We start from the raw sequence: 22206 nt of genomic DNA, 5'->3' as shown, positions 1-22206 counted from the left end.
CCAGAGACCTCACCGCTGTTCTGACCTGCATCCACAGCTGTCTTATACCCAGCTTACACAATGCATCTTCTTTGGCAACTTTACCAGTGCTACAGGAGAACTATAAAGGTTTGGATTAACTCAGTATTTCAATATTTCATTGCAATTACTTAAATGTAATTTCTAATTGATGCTAGAACTGGAAAGCCTTCAAGCATGCCTAATATAATGGCAAGGGGGAAATCCTGCTAAATAATCACTGAAATATTTTTGGTTATGTACACATACCTAATTCAGCTTACCCATTCAAAATATTACAAAGGTAGCTGCAATTCCCCATCAGATCTTCTACAATAAAAGAAAAGAAAAATGTGAAGAGGAGCTGGGGATGCGGCTCAGTGGTGGAGGCTTGCCTGTCATGCATGAGGCCTGGGTTCCAGCCCCCGCACTGCAGAAAACAAAACAAAACAATAAAGAAACTAATATCTCAGCATTTCTCAATTTTTTCTGGAAGGCTATAAGCTCAAAATGGCCTAAAATTAGTCATAACTTTATATGAATTCTCACTATAGTACCTCAAAACTTATAATTTAAAAATGTTGAAAGCTTATTAATTTTTAATTCTTGTTCCATGAATTAAGCCAATTTTGGGAGTGTGGCACAACACTGCGGAGCAACTGACATGGAAGTTCAGATCCAGAAGTTAAACTAAGAAATCTCTTCTATCTAGACAAAACCACCAAATTAAATTGCTTCCACTAAAAATTATCACTGCAAAATTCACACCAAGCAAATTAAAAGAGGTACAGCAAAAAAGGCAATACAAAGCATGTTCACATAGCACAGTTAAAGGTTAAACAGCAGAGACCTCTAACAGGCACACAGGCACTGTACACATGTAGCCCACTTTGGCAGATAAAAAGAGCTGCTAGTCTGATAACTGTATGTACAGTTTGCATACAACTTACAAGATATAGAACTGAAAACACTTCTACGTAAATGCCACAACAAAGTCAAATGAAATTCCAGGTGACAGTCTCACAAACTGGTCTCTCCCCGTTGACAGCCATGGATGCTGCTCTAGGAAATGCCCTCTTCCTGATCAGGCATTTCTGTCTTAACCGAGAACACACATGCTGGCATGTGCTTTGGGATCTTGGAGCCCTGGACTTTCAGGGCGTAACAAGCATTCTCCACTTTGGCCAGACTGTTTCAGGGTGTACTGCTTCTTGGAGACCTCCTAAGGCCTGGTGTTGCCAATGAAGGTGAACCCGTTGTAAACCTGGTGCAAAAACTGGCTCACTTCAAAGGGGGTGTCGATGTCCCCATTCCCCACCCTGTTAATGCACAGTTACATCAATTCCTCAATTAAATTGGCCACTCCCAGAATGTAATCCATAGGTGTTACTTTCAGCTTCCAGGTGACAAGCTGCTTATCTTATGCATCTGAGGAGGGAGTCTTGTTTTCTTTCTCACTGTCTTCTGTTGTAAATACCAACTGTTTATTAATTTCATCCATACTGGTTAAGGACCGTGTTTTTGATGAAGTGTTGAAAAGAGACAGCTTCCACGTATTCCTGCAGTGCTTTGGTGATGGCTTGATGGATGCATATCTTCTCCTGACAGCTCCAGAGATACCTGCAACATTTTTTGTCTGACACAATCCAATTTAACTTCTGGTTCAGTCAGTATTTCTTCCATATCAGCAGCACTCGTGATCCTGTGCAGGAGAAAGATGGTCCTTTTACTCTCCATAGTTATGTCGCGGCTAAGCTTCACCAGCCTCTCATAATTGTCGTGCCGCACGTCCAACTCCTGCGCCTTGAAGGCCACCATCATGGAAGAAGACGAGCTCACATCCTTGCCTTCTCTCCTCTGGCCATGCGGGAAGGTGTCGTGCTTCCTCTTCCTGAAAATTCCGGGGTCTGCTTCTTTGCAGCTCATGCCTTAAGGCCTTCACTGGGACACGCGGAGACTGTAGGCCGGGGAACGCAGCACCGCGCCTGCGTGGCCGCCCAGGAGACCTGACAAGGGCCTGTGGGGCGCGGCGCTCCCAAGCCGTCTAAATATTTTCTGAATTTCCCTACTCCTAAGTTTTTTCCACACTATTTCATATGCAAACAACAACAACAACAAAATGCTCTGAAGTTTTCCTGAAATCCATTGCTTCTGGCAGAAAGGAAAGATAAGTTTTTCTGATCATTTTTTCTCTTCCTGTATACTTTTCAATGAATTGAGTCTTCCTGCATGAAAATAAATCAAAGTGTATAAAATTAACTTTTGCTGTATAATTATCTCCTTCAGGAAATGAAATGAGTTATCATACCTGAAGCAAACTGATCTTCCTCTTATTTCCTCCCCTTCTTTTAGGAAAACCTTCCTGCAATTCTATTTTGCATGAATGGGCTATAAACCCTATGACTGATTTTAAACTTCATTATAAGATTAGCATCAAACACTGCTGGAATGTACTTGACTCATGTGTTCAGTCAGTAAGATTTGCAATTAACTACCACTTGTTGAAGACTCCATAAGTTCTGGGCATTTATTGTTATTTTTTAGATAAACTTAACTGCATGCATAGCTTCTAATTTTATTGCAATGCCCTAAAACTATTTCAGTGTATTTTAAAGTGATTTACCACTGGAGAATCATTTTACCAAATGAAGAATTATAACTGTCAGGTGGTAGAACAAAGAATTGAGAAATGACAGTACTAAAAGTGAGCTTAGGAATTAGTGCAATTTCCTTATTTTTACCAAAGTAAAAGGCAAGACTCAGAAAGTAAAATAAAATTATCAAAGAACTTAAAAAGTATAATGAGTTTCTGTATGATCTGCTTTGGATACAAAATCCTTAATTGTGCTAATTTCTACCCTCAATGAATTCTTTCTCTTCCTCCACATACTTTTCATTGTTTACTACCTTCATTCATCATTCCAACTAACATTTATGAGTATCTGTTCTGTACAATACACTGTTCTAGTCTTTGAGAATATAAAAGTGGGGGGAAATTAAATTCTCTTTATCATTTCTGGTTTACATTCTGGTAAAGAAGATGGACCATAATAAAATGAATATGTTAATTTCATAAAAGAGGCAAATGAACCATGAAGCTAACAAAGCCCAATTTTCTGGAAAATTCCCTGTTAGCAATTTACAAGAATGTAATACATTTTATTTAGTCACTATGTTGTAGAATAGATCTACCTCTTCAAATTATTTCTCTTGTATAATTGCAAAGTTGTATCCTTTGACTAACATCTAATTAATCCTCCCACTCCCTGACCCCAGGTCTTGGGAACCACCATTCCATTTTCTACTTCTGAGTTCAAATTTTTAGATTTCATATGTAAATAAGATTGTGAATATTTGCATATTTGTGCAAGTCTTGCTTCACATAACATAGGCCCTCCTGATTCATCCATGTTGTCACAAATGGCAAGACTTCTGTAAAAGGAAAACAAAAACGTCAAGTAGAAATCCATTTTGTATATGCACCACATTTTCTCTATTCATTCTTCTGTTGGTGGATAATTTAGTTTCATCCAAGTCTTGAGTATTTTGAATCATGGTGTAGTAAACATGGAAATACACATCTCTTGAAAATATATGAGATATTGATAGGTAGGTAGATAGATACATGGATCAATTGATTCCATGGGGTATTGCTGGATCATATGATCATGATCATATGGCCTCTTTAATTTTAATTTTATAAGAAAGGTCCACAATGTTTTTCATATGACTGTACTAACTTATACTTCTATCTATAGCATATAAGAGTTCTCTTTTCTCCATTTCCTCTCTGAAAATTATCTTTATATAACAGCCATTTAATGGTGTAAGAGCATATCTTGTAGTTTTAATTTTTATTATTTTTTATGATTAGGGATATTGATCATTTTTTATATCAAATTTTTTTCATTTTTATCTCCTTTGGTGATGTATCTGTTCTTATTCTTTGCTCTTTGTAAAATAATTTTTTATATGAAATTGTTATTAGATTCTTATATACTTTATAAGAAATAATTTATATTAACATCTTACCAAATGTATATTCTTCACATATTCACTTCCATTCTATAGGATTTCTCTTTATTCTGTCAATTGTTTTCTTTCCAGAGAAGAAGCTTTTCAGTTTGATGGAATCTCATTCATCTATTTATACTTTTGCTTTCCTGGCCCATATCTTGCCCATTCCAGTGTCGTGAAGTGTTTTCCCTATGTTCCCTTCTAGTCGTTTCATAATTTCAGGTCTCATCAAAAAACTTATCACCAAAACCAACATCATGGAGAATTTCCACTATCTTATTCTTTAGTAGTTTCATAGTTTCAGATCTTTTATTTAAAATTCTATTCCACTGAGAATATCTTTTCACATATTTTGATAGACAAGGCCTAAATTCATTCTTCACAGTGTACCTATCCAAGTGTCCCAACACCATTTATTGAAGAGACTGTTCTTTCCCTGTTGTGTTTTTGGTAATTTTACTGAAAAATCAAATGACAGTAAATAACTTGACTTATTTCTGGGCTTTCTGTTCCATTTGTCTAGGTATCTGTTTTTATGCCAGTACCATGCTTCTTTGGTTACTATATCACTGTGGTGTATTTTGAAGTCAGAGAGTATGATGCCTGCAACTGTATATTTTGTTCAAGGTTATTTTGGCTACTTGTGGTCTCATTTCATATACGTTTTAAGATTGAATTTTCCGTTTTCCTAAAAAAATGTTATTTGACTTTTGGTAGAAATTGCATTGACTCTTTAGAACACTTTGGGAAATGCAGATCTTTAAATATTACTAGTTCTTCTAATTCATGACCACAGTATGTTTTTCCTTTTTGTATTTTCTTATAACTGCTTTCTAAAATGTTTTATAGTTTTCAGTGCTCGGATGTGTCACCACCTTGGTTAATTTTATTTCTAATTACCCTTATTATTAGGTTGGTATTGTTGTAAGCAGGGTTGTTTCCTTGTTTTTTTTTTTTTTTCTGGTAGTTTATTTTTAGGGTATACAAATGCTAGTGATTTTTATATACTACAACTTTACTGAGTTCATTTATTATTTCTGTCAATTTTGTTAGTAAGTATTTGTGTTTTGTCTATACAAGATTATGTTTTCTGTCAAGGAACATTTTGCCTTCTTCCTTCCTTTTTTGATGTGAGTCTCCTTTCTTTCCTTTTCTTGAAAGGTCACTTGACTCAGACTTCTTGTAATTGAATAGAAATGGTGAGAGTGGATATAATTATCTTGTTTCTGATCTTAGAAAAAAATTAAATCCCCCCCACTTAGAATTTGATATTTTCTTTGGGTTTGTCTTATATGTCCTTTATTATATGGAAATACTTTTCTTTTCCATTTCTTGTGTCAAGTTTTATAAAGAAATGATGTTGAATTTCGTTTGATGTTTTTCTGTGTTTATCAAGAAATGATTGCACAGTTTTGTCATTCATTTTGTTAATGTGCTACCTCACATTTGTCAGTCACATATGTTGAACCATTCTCATTTCACTGGGAAAAATCCCACTTAATCATGGAGAATAATTCCATTAATATCATGTTAAATTTGGTTTGCTAATACCTTACTGAAAATTTTTCATCTACATTCGTGAGGGATATTGAACTTTAATTTTCATTTCTTTTTTTAATTGTCTTTGGCATCAGGGTAATGCTGAATTGATCAAATGAGTTTTGAATTATGTCCTTTTCAGTTTTGGGATGAGTTTGCAATTATTAGAATTAATAATTTCTATAGTGTTTAGTAGAGTTAAGTAATAGTCATAATACCTTGTACTTTTTTGATGGGAGAATATTTATGACTAAATCAATTTCCTCATATTTTTATTAACTCAATTCTCTTAGATTATATTTGTCAGGGCGTTTATCAATTTCTTCTAGGTTTTCTTATTTGTTTCAGTGTAATATTCATAGTAGTATCTTGCAATTCTTTTTTAAGTCTGTAAAACCAGTTGTGAAGTCTCCATTTTTTGTATAATTTCATTTATTTGTGTCCTCTCTTTTATAAGTTTTGCTGAAACTTTGTCAGTTTTCACAAAACCAATTAAATTTAATTTATATTTTGTTTTTCTATAGTATATGACATTAATTTCTACTCTGATATTTATCACTTTCTTTTATACTTGATTTGTTTGTGTTTATCTTGTTCCTTGAAGTATAACATTGGGTTATTTGGGATTTTCCTTTTTATTTATTTTTTCTGGTACGAGGGATTGAACCCAGGACATTTAGCTACTTAGTGACATCTGAAGCCCTTTTTGCTTTTTTGTTTTCTTCCTTTCTTTTTTTTTTTTTTTTGAAACAGGACATCACTAAATTGCTTAGGGCTGACTTTGAACTTGTAAGTATCCTATGTCAGCCTCCTGAGCTTCTGGAATTATAGGAGTGCACCACTGTCCCACCACTTCTGACCTTTGTTTTTGATATGGGTGTTTCTTGCTAGTAATTGTCTTTTACAAAGTGATTGTACTATATATAAAGTATTCAAATATTGTGTTTTTAGTTTTGCTTGTTTAAACATATTTTCAATTTTCCACTTTAATTTTTTCATTTTATTTTTTTATTTTCCAGTTCATGTTGTTTAATTTCCATGTATTTGTGGATTTTCTAAGACTCCTTCTTTTACCAATCTCTAGTTTCAATATCATTTATTCAGAATAGATACTCAACGTCATTTTGATTTTCTTAAATTGATTAATACTTGTTTTGTGTTCTAACATATAATCTGTACTTTAGAATGTTCTAGGGGCACTTGAATGTATATTGCACTGCTGTTATGTTAATTGTTCTGTATAAAGTGCACTTTATGTTTCTCTCTGGGTCACCTGTCCATCATTGAAAGTGGTATATCAAAGTCCCCTACTATTACTGAATTACAGCATATCCCCTTTCAGATCCATTAATATCTGTTTTGAATGTTTACATGTACTAATGTTAGATGCCTATATATTTATAATTCTTGTATCCATTCAATGAATTAGCCCACTTATAATTATACAAGTTAAGTATTTTATAAATATCACACACACACATATGACAGCAAATTTGTTTCATCCCAGTTTTAGAACTGGGGTTAAAGGAAGGTGAAGAAGGGAGGATAAGGTGAAGGAAAGGTAAAGAATGGGTAAGTGGAGAGGAGGGGAGAAGAGAAGGAGACAGAGAAGAAGATGGAAGGGGAGAGAGAGATTGATTATTGGGAACATTTGTACACACACATAAAATCACATAAGCAAAATGTAATTCTGTTCATTCTATTAGTTATTGTATATTAAATTTCACATGTTTTATGAATTGTCAAAATTTCATACCTTTGTCATTAATGCTATGTTTTTTGAAATACATTGGAAAAGAATACTAATTTCATCTTCCTAAGGAAACAGAAGGAATATCTCCAGTGTGTATGGGAGGAGGCAGAGAATAAAACAACAACACCAAAGAAAAGCATTCATTAGAGAGAGTTACACATATTTCAAGACCATGTAACACTCAAAAGGACAATATAACACTCAAATAAGAATTGGCTCAGGGTAAGGTTTAGCGATCTAGAGTCCAAAGAGATGACAAGTGTAATTAGAAGACATCAAGTCCACATGTCTTAGAGAGTGTGGAGACTATCAAGGGGACTTAGGATAGATATTCATTACTCTTGTAATTAGTCATCTAATGTAAAATTCATTCACTTATTAGGATAATTGAGATTTTTTGTAAAAAAAAAAAGGAGGGGTAATAACATGAATAACATGTATTCCATACTTGTATAATTATATCAAAATGAATTCTATCATGTATAACTTAAAAGAACTAACAAAAAATTGGCATTCCTACCACAAAAAAGTGATTATACTATAAAACATCATCAGTTTTAGAATCACAGTGTTTTCTTTCTAAATCTGTATATTTCATTTAAGTTTATTTCTCTTTTGCCTGATCTTTGTTTTAGGAAACAGTTTATTTGGGAGAAAGCTAGAGCAATGGGGTTTCTTGGTTGCAGGAAGCATATTTGAAGTCTAATAGCCTAGAAATTGGTCTTTATCCTGAAGTTGAAGAATCAAGATTGGAGAGGTTGAGTTGTTTGTGTAAAGTCACACCAGAGGTAGAAATAGAATTCAGTTTAGGGCTTTGTGCTGTGTCATTCAACTCTGTAAGAGATAAAAGTAGGGATTACCTGAATGATGAAAGGCAAATAATAATAATAATAATAATAATAATAATAATAATAATAATAGGTCATAAAGCCAAGGGAGCAAAGGAAACAGTAAAAGGATGAGAATAACTAGGATTGATTAATATTTTATAGTTTATGACTCACTGTCATATAAATCATTTTCCCAACACCTTTTGAGGCTGGTATTATCCCTGCTTTGTAAAGGGGAAAACAGGACTTTTCCATGGGTCTTTGTCATTGTTGCATAGCTAGTAAGTGGCAGAACCAAGTCTTGGCCTGAAATCTTGTTATTTTCTCCTACTCCAACAAGTAAATCTATTAGTGTTCAAGGATACAAAGGAATAGGGTGGGGCTATGTGGTAAAGGTATATTGGAAATTGATAATCTATATTCCAGGAAATAGGCTGTGGTGAGAAAAACCCAAAAGATAAACGGACGTCTACCCTACTGGTTCCACCCTCCTCTGCATCTTAAGATTTCAGATCCCCAACCTTTGTGTATTACCAAGGCCCAGTGGCTGATATTCCATTGCTGCATTGTAGGGTGCCACATTTGATGGCTTCAATTTGGATGGCTGACCTTACTTTGGACTTGCTGCAGTTCATGCCACTCATTCATAGAGTCCACTGTACTATTGAGGCTCTCTCTTTGAAACATTATATCCACAGTTGTGATGGGAATTGAGCATCATTCTGATCTGCACTTTCAGGTATTGTAAAGCCAAACAAAACCTGCAGGTCTAAAGTCCTAGTCTTAAAATTTCCAGAAAGAAAGGGAGGTATAGTTCAAAGGATATGGTGATTTTATTCATTCCTCTTTCAGTAAAGTTTTCAACACCATTGTGTTGTTTTTAAAGGGCAAACCCAATGATAGTAAAGACTACACAGAATCTTCTTGTGCCATGAACCTCATTTTAAGATTAAAGTAAATAATATTATTGTTTATTTTCCATCATTTTCTTATAGTACAATATTCTGATCTCATTCATTAACTTTCCATGATATTAGCGTAAAATAAAATTGTTTTAATGTACTTGATTTCCCCAAACAACCAGTGTATGCCATATTCCCAGAAATAATTGTGTTCTTTAACTGCTTGCTAAAGAAGACCAAGAGAGAAAAGCACCATATGAGAGTTTGTAGGCTCGGGGTATCAGTCATTAAGCTTTTTTCTCTCTTTCTTCCCTTCTTGGATTTTTTACTTTTGTTTTTTAACAATGTAAGATCACAGTAATATTTTTAATGAGTTTCTTTCACACTCCAGCAGTCAGTCTCTGACAGAAATAAACCATGCTTGTACTACGAGTAGTGTGTTCAGAACATTTTTCAGTGGCAGGTTTGATCAGCTACTGTGGAGAAATGACAGATATATTTTGAAAGAACCTTCATTCTTCTAGGAAATGGATACAAATATGGTGCCAGACAGTTGATAACATAGTGAATGAAAGTTGTTTCTATTTTAAGAAGTTTTTAATTTAAAGGTCTGTCCAGATATTCTTTGTTAAGTAAGCATGGTATCTCAAGAGAAAAGAAAACTGCTTAACCCTAATTGTACACAGCTTAATTTACCAGATCAATCAGAATATTATCACATTTTGTAGGTGTTCTAAAAGAAATTGTGTGTGTGTGTGTGTGTGTGTGTGTGTGTGTTCTTCTTCTGAAAATTATACAAATAAAGCCTGTGTAGTTAATGACATGATTTCTTGTTCAGAACTACAAAAGGTGGGTTTATGGTCATGTTTAATTTCTGCTTTCTTAGTTGTCATGAACATCAGAGCAGATCACCACCACCAGTCACATTTACTTTTGATGATCAGTTAATCTGCAGTGCATTTTCACTTTACCTGCCCAGAGAATCTTACAGGATCCTTGGGTGTGATTTAATTCAGAGTTGATTTCCCAACCAAGATATGCAACTTGCAAGATGACTTTCCTGATATTTAAAAGTAGCCTTGTTTATTATTCACAATTAGCAATTTTAGCTATTTCCAAAGAATGAAGTAGACCATTCTCTTTTGTTTCAGATATTTCTTTCATTTATTTTTCATTTGTTTGATTATTCATTCATTCAACCAGTAGTTATGAGGAACCTGCTCTGTACCATGCCTAGTGTTTGTCATTGATGTGGAGGGGTGAGTGAAACTATGGCGGTTACAGTCCCTCTCCTTGTGTATACAAGGTTGGAAGTGGCCTTGAGATACCAATAATCCATCTTCCTGCTTTGTATATGCAGGAAAAATTTCTCTGATGTTCCTGCTGGATTTTTGTCTAGCTCCTGTGTATACTTCAGCTTTCTTTTTCTCCATGAGTGCCCCTTTGATACTGAAAAACTTTTTTGTTTTCTCATCCTTCCGAAGATTCAAATGCCCTGTCTCACAATAAAAGAATAAAAAGGGCTGAGGATAAAGCTCCATAGCTTATTGGGAGAGTGTTAGAGGTTCATAAGAAGAAGAGTGTTATGATCTCAGTTAAATCTTAAAGAGAGCTCTGCAGTTGCTTGATAAAGAACTGACTACATAGAGACTATTTAGAGTTGTAGTAAGAGCCCCTAGACAGGTGACTGCAGTACTTCAGTGAGTGATGGTGTGACTTGAACCAGGGTGGGGACTAATAGAGATAGTAAATAATAATTGAATTTGGGGTTGAAAGCAAGAACTCAAAGGTTATTCAAGGTTTTGGCCTGAAAATATGAATTATTAGAGTTTTTATTTCATGAATTAGACAAGAGAGTTGAAGTAGACTCAAGAATTTAGTTTTTGACAGGGTGTGAACTTAGACACTGATGTAGAGATGTCAAGTAGGCATTTTGATGCATGGTTTCAAAGATGTCTGCGTAAGGGATGTAAATTTGAGAAATGTTGGTGCATACAGCATTTAAAATCATGAAATAAGTTGAATCTTCCAGGGAGTGAGTGAAAGTAGACAGAGGGCTAGTATCACAGGGAGTGCACAGGTAAGCAGTCACAGATTGAGAGGAGAAGCAGAGGCTGGCCAGGGAGAGGAGAGTGAGGATCCTATAAACCAAACAGAGGAAGTGCTTCCAGAATGGAGGAGTGCAAAGTTGCATCAAGTGCTGAGAATAGGTCAACTACTGTGAGAATGAAGAATTCATCATTGTGTTTGGCAAAATAAAGTTCATTCTTGACCTTGGTAAGAACTGTTTCAGTGGAGTAATGGGGTCAAGAACATGCTCATGTAATTTATTTTTTTCTTATAAAATACTTGGGAATCAATCTCACAAAAGAGGTGAAAGACCTCTACAATGAGAACTACAGAACACTAAAGAAAGAAATTAAAGAAAATCTTAGAAGATGGAAAGATCTCCCATGTTCTTGTATAGGAAGAATTAATATTGTCAAAATGGCCATACTACCAAAAGTGCTATACAGATTCAAAGCAATTCCAATTAAAATGCCAATGATGTACCTTGCAGAAATAGAGCAAGCAATTATGAAATTCATCTGGAAGAATAAAAAAACCAGAATAGCTAAAGCAATCCTTGGCAGAAAGTGTGAAGCAAGGGGTATCGCAATACCAGATCTTCAACTCTACTACAAAGCAATAGTAACAAAAATGGCATGGTATTGGTACGAAAATAGAAAGTGGATCAATGGTACACAATAGAGGACATGGACATAAACCCAAATAAATACAATTTTCTCATACTAGACAAAGGGGCCAAAAATATGCAATGGAGAAAAGATAGCCTCTTCAACAAATGGTGCTGGGAGAATTGGAAATCCATATGCAACAGAATGAAACTAAACCCATATCTCTCACCGTGCACAAAACTAAACTCAAAATGGATTAAGGACCTCGGAATCAGACCAGAGACCCTCCATCTTATAGAAGAAAAAGTAGGTCCAGAGCTTCAACATGTCGGCTTAGGACCAGACTTCCTCAGCAGGACTCCCATAGCACAAGAAATAAAAGCAAGAATCAATAACTGGGATAGACTCAAACTAAAAAGCTTTCTCTCAGCAAAGGAAACTATCAGCAATGCAAAGAAAGAGCCTACAGAGTGGGAGAAAATCTTTGCCAATCATACTTCAGATAGAGCACTAATCTCCAAAATCTATAAAGAACTCAAAAAACTCTACACCAAGAATGTAAATAATCCAATTGACAAATGGGCTAAGGAAATGAATAGACACTTCACAGAAGAAGATCTACAAGCAATCAACAAACATATGGAAAAATGTTCAACATCTCTAGTAATAAGAGAAATGCAAATCAAAACCACCCCAAGATTCCATCTCACCCCAATTAGAATGGCGATTATCAAGAATACAAGCAACAACAGGTGTTGGTGAGGATGTGGAGAGAAAGGTACACTCTTACATTGCTGGTAGGGCTGCAAATTAGTGCAGCCACTCTGGAAAGCAGTGTGGAGACTCCTTAGAAAACTTGGAATGGAACCACCATTTGACCCAGCTATCCCACTCCTTGGCCTATACCCAAAGTTCTTAAAATCAGCATATTACAGAGATACAGCCACATCAATGTTCATAGATGCTCAGTTCACAATAGCCAGATTGTGGAACCAACCTAGATGTTATTCAATTGATGAATGGATAAAGAAAATATGGTATATATATACAATGGAATATTACTCAGCCATAAAGAATGATAAAATTATGGCATTTGCAGGCAAATGGATGAAATTGGAGAATATCATGCTAAGTGAGATAAGCCAATCTCAAAAAACCAAAGGACGAATGATATCGCTAATAAGTGAATGATGACACATAATGGGAGTTGGGAGGCGTTAGTGTTAGGGTTAGAGTTAGGGTTAGGGAGGGGGGCAAGAATGGAGGAAGGAAGGACTGTATAGAGGGAAAAGAGGGGTGGGAGGGGTGGGGGGAAGGGAAAAAATAACAGAATGAATCAAACAACATCACCCTATGTAAATTTTTGATTACACAAATGGTATGCCTTTACGCCATGTACAAACAGAGAAACAACATGTATCCCATTTGTTGACAATAAAAAAAAGAAAAAAAAAAAGAACATGCTCATACTAAGCTTCAGACACAATGGGAAGAATAATACCAAGGAAAGATCACTTGTTAACCCAGATAACTCTTGCTAGAAATTCGTCATACAGGGGAGCTAAAAATGGGTTTATTTAAATCTGACAATTTTTCAAGATTTCCAAATCAGACCTAGTGACCAGTCTTTTGTTTCCTTTCAACTTTCAACAGGAGTGTGTCATTTCTACCACCAAATGACCAGGCCTTGTTTATTCAAGCAATATTGGGATTCTTCAGGACATAAAGAGGACTATACCTCTCTGAAAATTTGCTATATATATATATATATATATATATATATATATATATATATATATATTTATAGTTAGCAGTTTCTTTGGGACTCAGTGGAAGATCTGACACCTGCAGTTGCACTTAGGTTAGGTGAAGGGATAGGGAAGAAAATTTCTTGGGGCTAAAATCTAACATGAAGAACTCAACAGCTAAATTTGGTGTTTATTTTTATTGACATTATTTAATGAATACTGAATGAATGCTTGCTCTTTGTCACGTATCATTATCCATGCCTTCTCTTATCTGATCCTTTTTTCTTTTCTTTTCTTTTTTTCTCATGGTACTAGGGATTGAACCCAGAAACACTCTCCCACTAAGCTATAGAGCTTTATCCTCAGCCCTTTTTATTCTTTTGTTGTGAGACAAGGTGTCACTATGTGGCCAATGGCCTAGAACTCATACTCCTCCTGCCTCAGCCTCCCAAGTAGCTGGGATTTCAGGTTTGTACCACTACTCCTGGCTGATCTTCTCAATTATGCCATGAAGTCATTTCTGTGACTACATTATTTCATATGTGAAAATACTGAGACTTGGAAAATTAAACCAATTGCCCTCAGATCTTATGGCTAGTCTGTATGATAATCCATGTTTACACTGGAGAATTCTATCTTTAGAAACTAAGCTCTACCAGACTGAGTGGGCCTTGGGACAAAATGTTTTTGTTTTCCTTTGACTCTCCTTCAAACCAACTCAGATATTTTGAGAAGACAGGGAAGGAGGTAGGAGGGAGACTGTGGCAAGGAGCTGCATGCCTTTTCCTTGTGCCCACATGACACAGGCATATTGCACATGTGAGAATTCCCTGCATCTCAGCACTGGTGGCTCAGCAGCAGCATTCTAGAACCATAACTGTACCATTTTTTCAGCCACCTAGACCCATATTCATATTCCAAGGCCAGAGCTTTCACAGTTGGCCTGCCTAAGAGTTTTAGTGAGGTTGAATTCACCATCCCATTGTTTTATGTTGGCTTGCTGCTCCTGTCTCCTCCACAGTACAGTCCAGGTTCACCTCTCCCAGACCCACGCCTAGTGTGATGTGTACTCCACGGATCATAGCTCTGACCTGTGTATCAACTGAAGTGCCCTCAGTCAAAAAGCATTCTGTTGTTATTTTGGGTAGTCATTTCGGGTTGGTTACCTCCATACTTAGGAATTTTTTCTAGTGTGCTTCTACTTCACAAACTGCCTTTGCAGCAGGTGGTGAGAAGTGAGATGCCCCTGAGTCTACTCAACTTCTTGAGTATTTGCTGAGAACTTGCCCAGCTATCGGGCCCTGCTCTATGAGGTACCTTAGAGGAGACACTACCTGACTTCATTGTTCCTCTGATCCCTCTTTTAGATCCTGTATATTTATTTAGGAGGCTTTAACTGACTGATCACTGACTTATTTACTCTCATTTTATCTTTCTATAAAGTTTGACATTTAGCAGTTTTTCTTTTTATCAAATAATTCTCTTAAATTTGACAATAAATCAATGATTTTTCAATTTGCCTCACACTGGTAGGGAAGGGAGCTCTCTTGTTTGTTCATCACTTGAGAAGGGTCCTCTTGGCTTTGCCTTCACTGCTGTCCCTCAGTCCCAGAGGCCTTGTTTTGTTTTGGTTTGTTTTGTTTTATTGGTACCCACTTTCAAAAAGCACAACTTGGATTTACTGTAAAGAAGCAAATAGCATGTTTTTTGCAGGATGTATATATGTTCCTATAGATTAAGAACTCTTCTTTGTCTGACCTCCTTTATTAAAGTTTCACTAAAGTCAAGAGGTGTGAAATGAAATTATGTTTTTATATGTATATGAATATGCCACACTGAAATCCACCATTCTGTATAAATAACAATCACCAATAAAAGCAATCAAACAAGTGCTAAAAGTTAAAAATATAGAGGGATTCTATCTGAAGTCTATGAAAATAAAGAAATAAATAAAATGCATTTAAAGTTAAAAAAGAGGTCAAGAAAGCCAAGGTAGGGGCAGGAGTTGTGACTCAGTGGTAGAGCATTTGCCTGGCCCTTGGTTCAATCCTCAGCACCACATATAAATACATAAAATTAAAAATCCATTGACAACTAAAAATACATTTAAAAAATAGGAAAGAAAGCAAAAGAAGTCTTAAAAAACTGTCACAGATCAATAGCCTGGGCATAAAGATTAGTCACTAAAACACATCCTGAAGGAAATGTTTGGGCACATCTTTTTTATTAGTGGTTAGACAAGAAAAGTCCATTATCCTTCACTTTGTGGTACAGTTGCACACATGGTAGTTGCTTATTAAACATTTTCATACATCTCAAAATCATCAAAATGGGAGCTGAAGCATGGTTTCCATGGCTCCTCCCTGACCACCAGCCCATCATCTGACAGTCACACAGCCTACATTTGAACTCAGGCTGAGTTGTGTTCAGCCTCTGGAATGAGACTGTGTGTTTTCCACGTCTGCCTTGGGGTTCAGTCCTCAAGAGTGCCCTCCACAGAAGAGGTGACACTGCACTGCTCAGATGGGACTTCTTGAGTAAGCCTAGGATTTTTCCACTTTTGGAAAACTTCAGGTACTTCGAATGTTCCAATCAGAAGGACTTGATTTCTATGCCAAATGGTTTGGTGGTGTTTGGTTTATTTGTGACTATTGAAAGGATAGTTTCTTCCCAAACCATTATGATAATGAATGTCCTAAATTTGCACTCCAGAGGCTGAGAACCAATTTGATCTTTAACAGAGGGGACAAATGTTGACTTTAAAACTTTGTCAGAATCTGATGGTATATAATTTTTCTAGCTCAACTTTAACAAACTACCATGGACATGCTGGTTTAAGCAGCAGAAATTTATTTTCCCATTCTTCTGGAACCTAGAAGTCCAGATCAAGGTGTTTGCAGGTTTGGTTTCTCTTTCGGTCTCTCTGCATGGTTTGTAGAAAGCCACCTTCTTGGTGTGTCCTAAGTAATCCAAGTTTTAGAATATATAATATTCTTTCATGCTTCTAAACATATTTTATGGGGACAATTAAAGGGATAAAATGTTAATAACAATACCTATTTAAGTAATTTAAAAACAACTTTATTCAGTGAGTTTTGAAAACCATTCAATTCTTTGGAAAGTAAAAACTAACACACATTACTCTTGATGGAGAAAAATGTTTCTCAGATATGCTCATATAACATGAATGTTCAATAAATTATCCTATAAGTCTTTTAAATTAAGTTGATGATAAATTTTCTTACCAAGTTTATCAATCACATTTTGTGAAATATTTGTGTTTTAGGAGGCCAGAGTCCCAGAGCCCCTGGGTATAGCTCAGCCTCCCTGGGCACAGCTCCCCTGGGCATGGAGATGATGAAGACTGGGGAGGAAGCCATGAGCTGGGGAAAGACCTGAAGTATTGAATGACAGACTGATCATTGAAGGACAGCAGCTGCCTCTGCATGATCCAGGACACCCCTCCAAAAAATAGCCAGCATCCCCTCCTGCCCAACACCACTCAGGACTCAGGATGGGGTCAAACCTTCCTTGCCTCTGCATATTATCCCTTAGGCCAGGGATTGTCCATAGTCTCCAGTGCTGAACAAAGGACACTTATCACGGTGGCCAATCCACAGGGCTGATTAATTGGATTAATGGTAGAGTGGCCCACACTAGGTCTGGCTCCTCCAATAATTTCAATGAATGCTGAGCACCAATCTCCAGAGTAATTAGAATATGGATGAGTTAAATTGAGTTCAAGTTGAGGCCTGTCCACCCTTGGAAGTCCTTGGTTAATATGTGAACTACTAATATTCAAATGAGTGCAAATGGAGGTGGGTGGGCAAGAGGAAGTGAGTGGACCTTCCCTTCTCTCACTTTTTAAAAAAAATTAGCTGCACCCAAGCAGCTGCTTCCTGCAAAAGGAAAGGTGAACTCTCTCTAGGTCTCTGAGGTGGGAGACTGGAACTTTTCATGACAGAAAATTAATTAAATACACTGGCAGGAACACAGACCACCTTTATCAGGTGTCAACATGTTAAGTAAGTGGGGCAGGGCTAAGAGGCGAACACCAGGAGAGAACACTGCATCCACCCAGGAGAAGGTCCTCTGCATCTGTGGGTAGAGGTCTGTCTGGGTTTTTCAAATTTATTTTACTTATGTGCATTTGTGAACTATAGATGTATATCTTCAGAAGCATATGTGCTCATCATGGGAGGAACTAGAAAACACAAAACTGTATCTAGGATTGGAAAAATATGGGAATAAAAGGAAAGTCATTTTATTTAAAAAATCTCTTAAAGCCAAGAACCTTTTTTTTTAACAAATGCATTCACAAGTTCAACGTTTTATTCATTTTAAATGAGTTGATCACTTCATCAGAGACCATAGTTCAGAATTCTGAAGGGAAAGAAAATGAGGACAGGAAGGAAGGGAGGTGGCAGGAGGGAGGAAGGAAAGGGAAGGAAGAAGGGAAAGAAAGAAGAAAGCAGGAAGGAGAAAGATTCCACTTTTTTCTGTCCCTTTTCTGTCCTGGTCACAATTCCCTTCCCTAGGGGCTGGAAAGTCTCAGACCAGTAACCCTCCTGTAAGTACAAAAGTGACAGACTTGGGTACAGACCTCACAAATTCAGCAAAGCCTTCATTCAGCAGCAGAGTCAGGTATCAGATAGGCACACTTTCTGGGTAGAAAAAGGCACCAATTACAGGGGAGCTATGGGTTTACATAGGTTACATTGAGGGGTGTCCTAGTTCTTGAAAACTTCAACAGGATGTGGGCAAATGTTGCAAACATCTGGAAATATTTCTACTGGGCATGGTTTTAAATTAGACAGTGTTTTTTACAAGGCAGTGGTAGAGGGTTCAGGGTTCAGAGTCCAGGGCTCTTCTGACCTCCAGGGGTCATTGTATTGACATGGGGACAAGATTAATTTGTAGTTTCACTGTCATGTCACTGAGAAATTATTTGTTGGAAGGATCAAAGCTTTGGCTTCCCTCTCTCTCACTCCTCCTGGGTCACACAGCCTTGGAGTTTTATCAATTTCATATCCTTCACTGCCCTGAACAGCCTCCACACAAAGGTGCAAGCATATCTTTACAGATTCTTTCCCAGCAGAGACTACTGAGCAGACACCAGGTACATCCAACCCTGCTCACTTCAGGATGCATCTCAGAGATGGGTGTGACTCCACCCTTGAAGACTGTCCTCATTCTGGTTATATGTTAGCTGTGCCACCCATGAAGGGCTCCTTTTCAACTCCCCCGTGCCCTGTTGATGGCTGCTTAGTTTGTGTCCTATCTTTCATGTCAGTCAATGCTGCCATGAAAGCCTTTGGACATAGGCTGTTTGAAAGGCATGGGACATCATCTGTGGCCTAAATCCCAGAGGTGGAAAGGTTGTGTTACATGATGGGGACATGGGCAGTTGTCAGAGCTATTGCTGACCACCCCACAAAGAACTTGCCATAATCTCTGCCAATGAAAACGTCATGCTGGCAAACTGCAGTGATATAGCCACATCAATGTTTATAGCTTCTCAGTTCACAGTAGCCAAGTCATGGTGCCCTTCAGCAGATAAATGGATAAAGAAAATGTGGTATGTATACACAAAGGAATATTACTCAGCCATAAAAATTTAAATTCTGGCATTTGTCAGTAAATGAATGTAACTGGAGAATATCATTCTAAGTGAAATAAGCCAATCCCAAAATCCAAAGACTGAATTTTCTCTATGATATGCAGATGCTGACTCACAATAAAGGGTGGGAAGAATAGAAGTTTACTTAATTAGACAAAGAGGAATAAAGGGAAGGGAGGTAGAGATAGAGTAGGAATGGGAAAGGAAATAGAATGAATCAGACATAACTTTCCTATATTCATATGTGAATACCTGACCAGTGGAACTCCACATCATGTTACAAACACAAGAATGGGACCCTATTTATAATAAGTTGTTCTCCCTACCTGAACAGGTATTCTCTCCTTTGGAATTACTTGAGATAGAAAGACCTGGAGTGTAGTAGCCACTGCTACTCTCCTACTCGAAGTTCATTCTGTCAAACTTCCAGAGCAACTTACTTGAAGTGCTCATATCCTCAGTCAAAATGCTTTGTTTTCTGCTTCCCTTGAATACAGAGTTACCAAAGCAACAGAAGAAGGCCATAGGTGGATTATCTGAGAATTTTCTTTAAAACTGATGGGTGTAACTGAGAAGCAATTCTTTCCTCCTTGTATTTTCTTCTTGTAGGGAGTACAGATGCTGAAGCCATAGCAGCTACACTGTGATCATGAGGCACCCTGAACTAGGTGGTCATATTCTGAGGATCATAAAGCGGAAAAGATCAAGTATTTCGTGATTATTTCCACACAAGAGACCAATAAAATATCAATTCATTTAAATCACTGTCCTTCTGGGTCTCTCATTAGTTGCCATTTCTAACTGCATACAAAATTTACATGCAGAGGAAGATCTAAAATATATCAACTTTCCCTAATGACCTGACATGGATGGTTTAGAATCAAGCAAACATCATTCTCTGCCATTGTAAATTAAGATCAATAATTTAAATTTTATGGCTTCTAGGTTGTGTTTGTAATTTAAGATAATTTTACTTAAAATTATCTACATAAGTAGATAATTTTCTACATAAGTATGATATAAGGAGTTAATGGGTAAAAATTTTAAATTTTAAAATAAATGGATTTAAGTAAATATGGGTAGATCCCTTCATTTTCACTTCTTGAAAGGGACTCATATATTCTTTAAGAAGTTCTAGATAGGGACTTGTTCCAAGATTTGGCCAGGATCCCTCTCTTCTTCCCATCAATCCCTCTAGCTGGAGTCAAGCAGGAGAACCAGGTGAGAAGAACTCAAGCTGAGGATCCCAGTCTTGGGCTTCAAGCGAGAGCAGGAATACAAGCAATTCTCCCCTTCATTCTCAAATCCTTTACCACTCATGCCATGACCCAGTGGCTTTTGTCTTCTCAGTGTTTCCTGACCCAGAGTGAGACCAGAAAGCAGAAATGTCCAACCATCTCTGCGAGAGGCTGTTTTGATATAGCATTCCATACAGGAGCCCATGCAGGAAAGGCAGGAGCTGGGAGGGAAACCCTGCCTGATGCGATTTCTATCAACAGACAGAGCTGCTGCCACAATCCATCTCAGGTCAGTATTTAAAAGTAGGGTATGCAGCTTTCAGGTTTCATACCCACGAGTCATTTTTATTTCTCTCTGGATCTGGATCCCACTTGTTATCTTGGTCTGTTTCTTAAGTAAAATACAAACACCCTCACACATGTGAGCACACTCTCATGCACAGTTGCATCTCCCTATCCAAGGAGTCTGCATCTGCAGATTTAACCAACCTCAGGTCAAAATACTAAGGAAAAACAATCAGCTATACTGAACAAATACAGGCCTTTTGTCTTGTCATTGTATTAGGCATCATAAATCACCTAAACTATGATACCATTATAATGACAATTTAAGATATGGGAAGACGTGCAAAGGTTGTATGCTGTGCCATTTTATATAAGGAACTTGAGCATCCAGAGTTTTGGTGTCTGTGGGTAGGGGATCCTGTATGTGCACGCACACACACACATGCATGCGCACACACACACACACACACACACACACACATAAACTTTCTGCAACTTTTTGAAGAACACCTTTTGGTTATCTTTTCAAGGCAGTGGATTGTGGATCCACCCCATCATTGTTCACTGCTGGAAAGTATTCCAAACTATGCAACTAACATAATTTATCTTTAAATCGGTATTAAAACAAGCATAAAGTTTGGTGAGTGGAAAAACAAGGCTAAAAACTCATACCAGACGGGCTGGGGTTATGGCTCAGTGGTTGAGTGCTCGCCTAGCACATGTGTAGGCCCTGGGTTCGATCCTCAGCACCACATAAAAATAAATAAAATAAAGGTGTCCGTCTACAACAAAAAAAATTAAAAAAAAAAAAACTCATACCAGAGCTAGACAGAGTGCTGTACACCTACAATCTCCCTGTCTCAGGAGTCTGAGGCTGGAGGATCATGAATTTAAAGCCAGACTTACCAACTTAGCAAGGTCCTAAGCAACTTAGCAAGAACCTGTCTGTAAATTTTGAAAGGTCAGGGGAAGCTGAGGATGTGGTTCAGGGGTTAAGCACCCCTGAATTCAATCCCTGGTACAAAACAAAACAAAACAAAACAAAATCCTCATACCATACCAGTGTCTCATGAGCTCTTTTCACAGATGGGAAACTGAGGCTTGAGGAGGACATCTCATCTCATGACTAGAAGTCAGAAAGGCCCTGTGTGGGTCCCTTTTCTGCCCCCCTAGCTCATATTCACCTGGACTTGGTCCCCAGAGTACTCTCCAAACCCCTGCTTCCAGGTCCACCAGCCAAGTAGTGACCACACTTTCAGTGTGTGGACTTGTGGGTGGAATTATTGGCCCTTAATTGAATTGAAAACAAAAGGAGATTGAGTTTTATGGGGAGCAGGAGGCCAAGAGAGGGAGGAAATCAAACTCAGAAGAAGCAGGAAAGATTCCTGAGGAGAGGTGAGCAGCACCAGGAGTGCAGGGCCCCTGCTACTGATGGTCTAAGGTGGGAAGGAGGTCCTGCATTTGAGGCTGATCCCTCTCTCCAGGCCCCTTGTTCATACTGAAGATGCTGAGAGAAACAGGATGCAGGTGCAGCCAGCTTCAGTGGAGCAGCTTGTGGCTTTAGGGTCTCATACTGGGTAGCCCCGCTGAGCACAGGGG

At 37.4% G+C, this 22206-nt stretch overlaps 1 pseudogene; it reads right to left on the bottom strand.

The window, feature by feature from the left end:
* Nucleotides 1–1059: 1059 nt before the first annotated feature.
* On the bottom strand, nucleotides 1060–1923 carry LOC124974972 (translin-associated protein X-like; annotated as a pseudogene).
* Between the last annotated feature and the right edge of the window lie 20283 nt (nucleotides 1924–22206).

This window comes from Sciurus carolinensis, unplaced genomic scaffold (assembly GCF_902686445.1).
Source record: "Sciurus carolinensis unplaced genomic scaffold, mSciCar1.2, whole genome shotgun sequence".
In the NCBI taxonomy this organism is placed as follows: Eukaryota; Metazoa; Chordata; class Mammalia; order Rodentia; family Sciuridae; genus Sciurus; species Sciurus carolinensis.
Note: the sequence above shows the minus strand (reverse complement) of the source record. Positions and strands in the feature narration are given on the sequence as shown.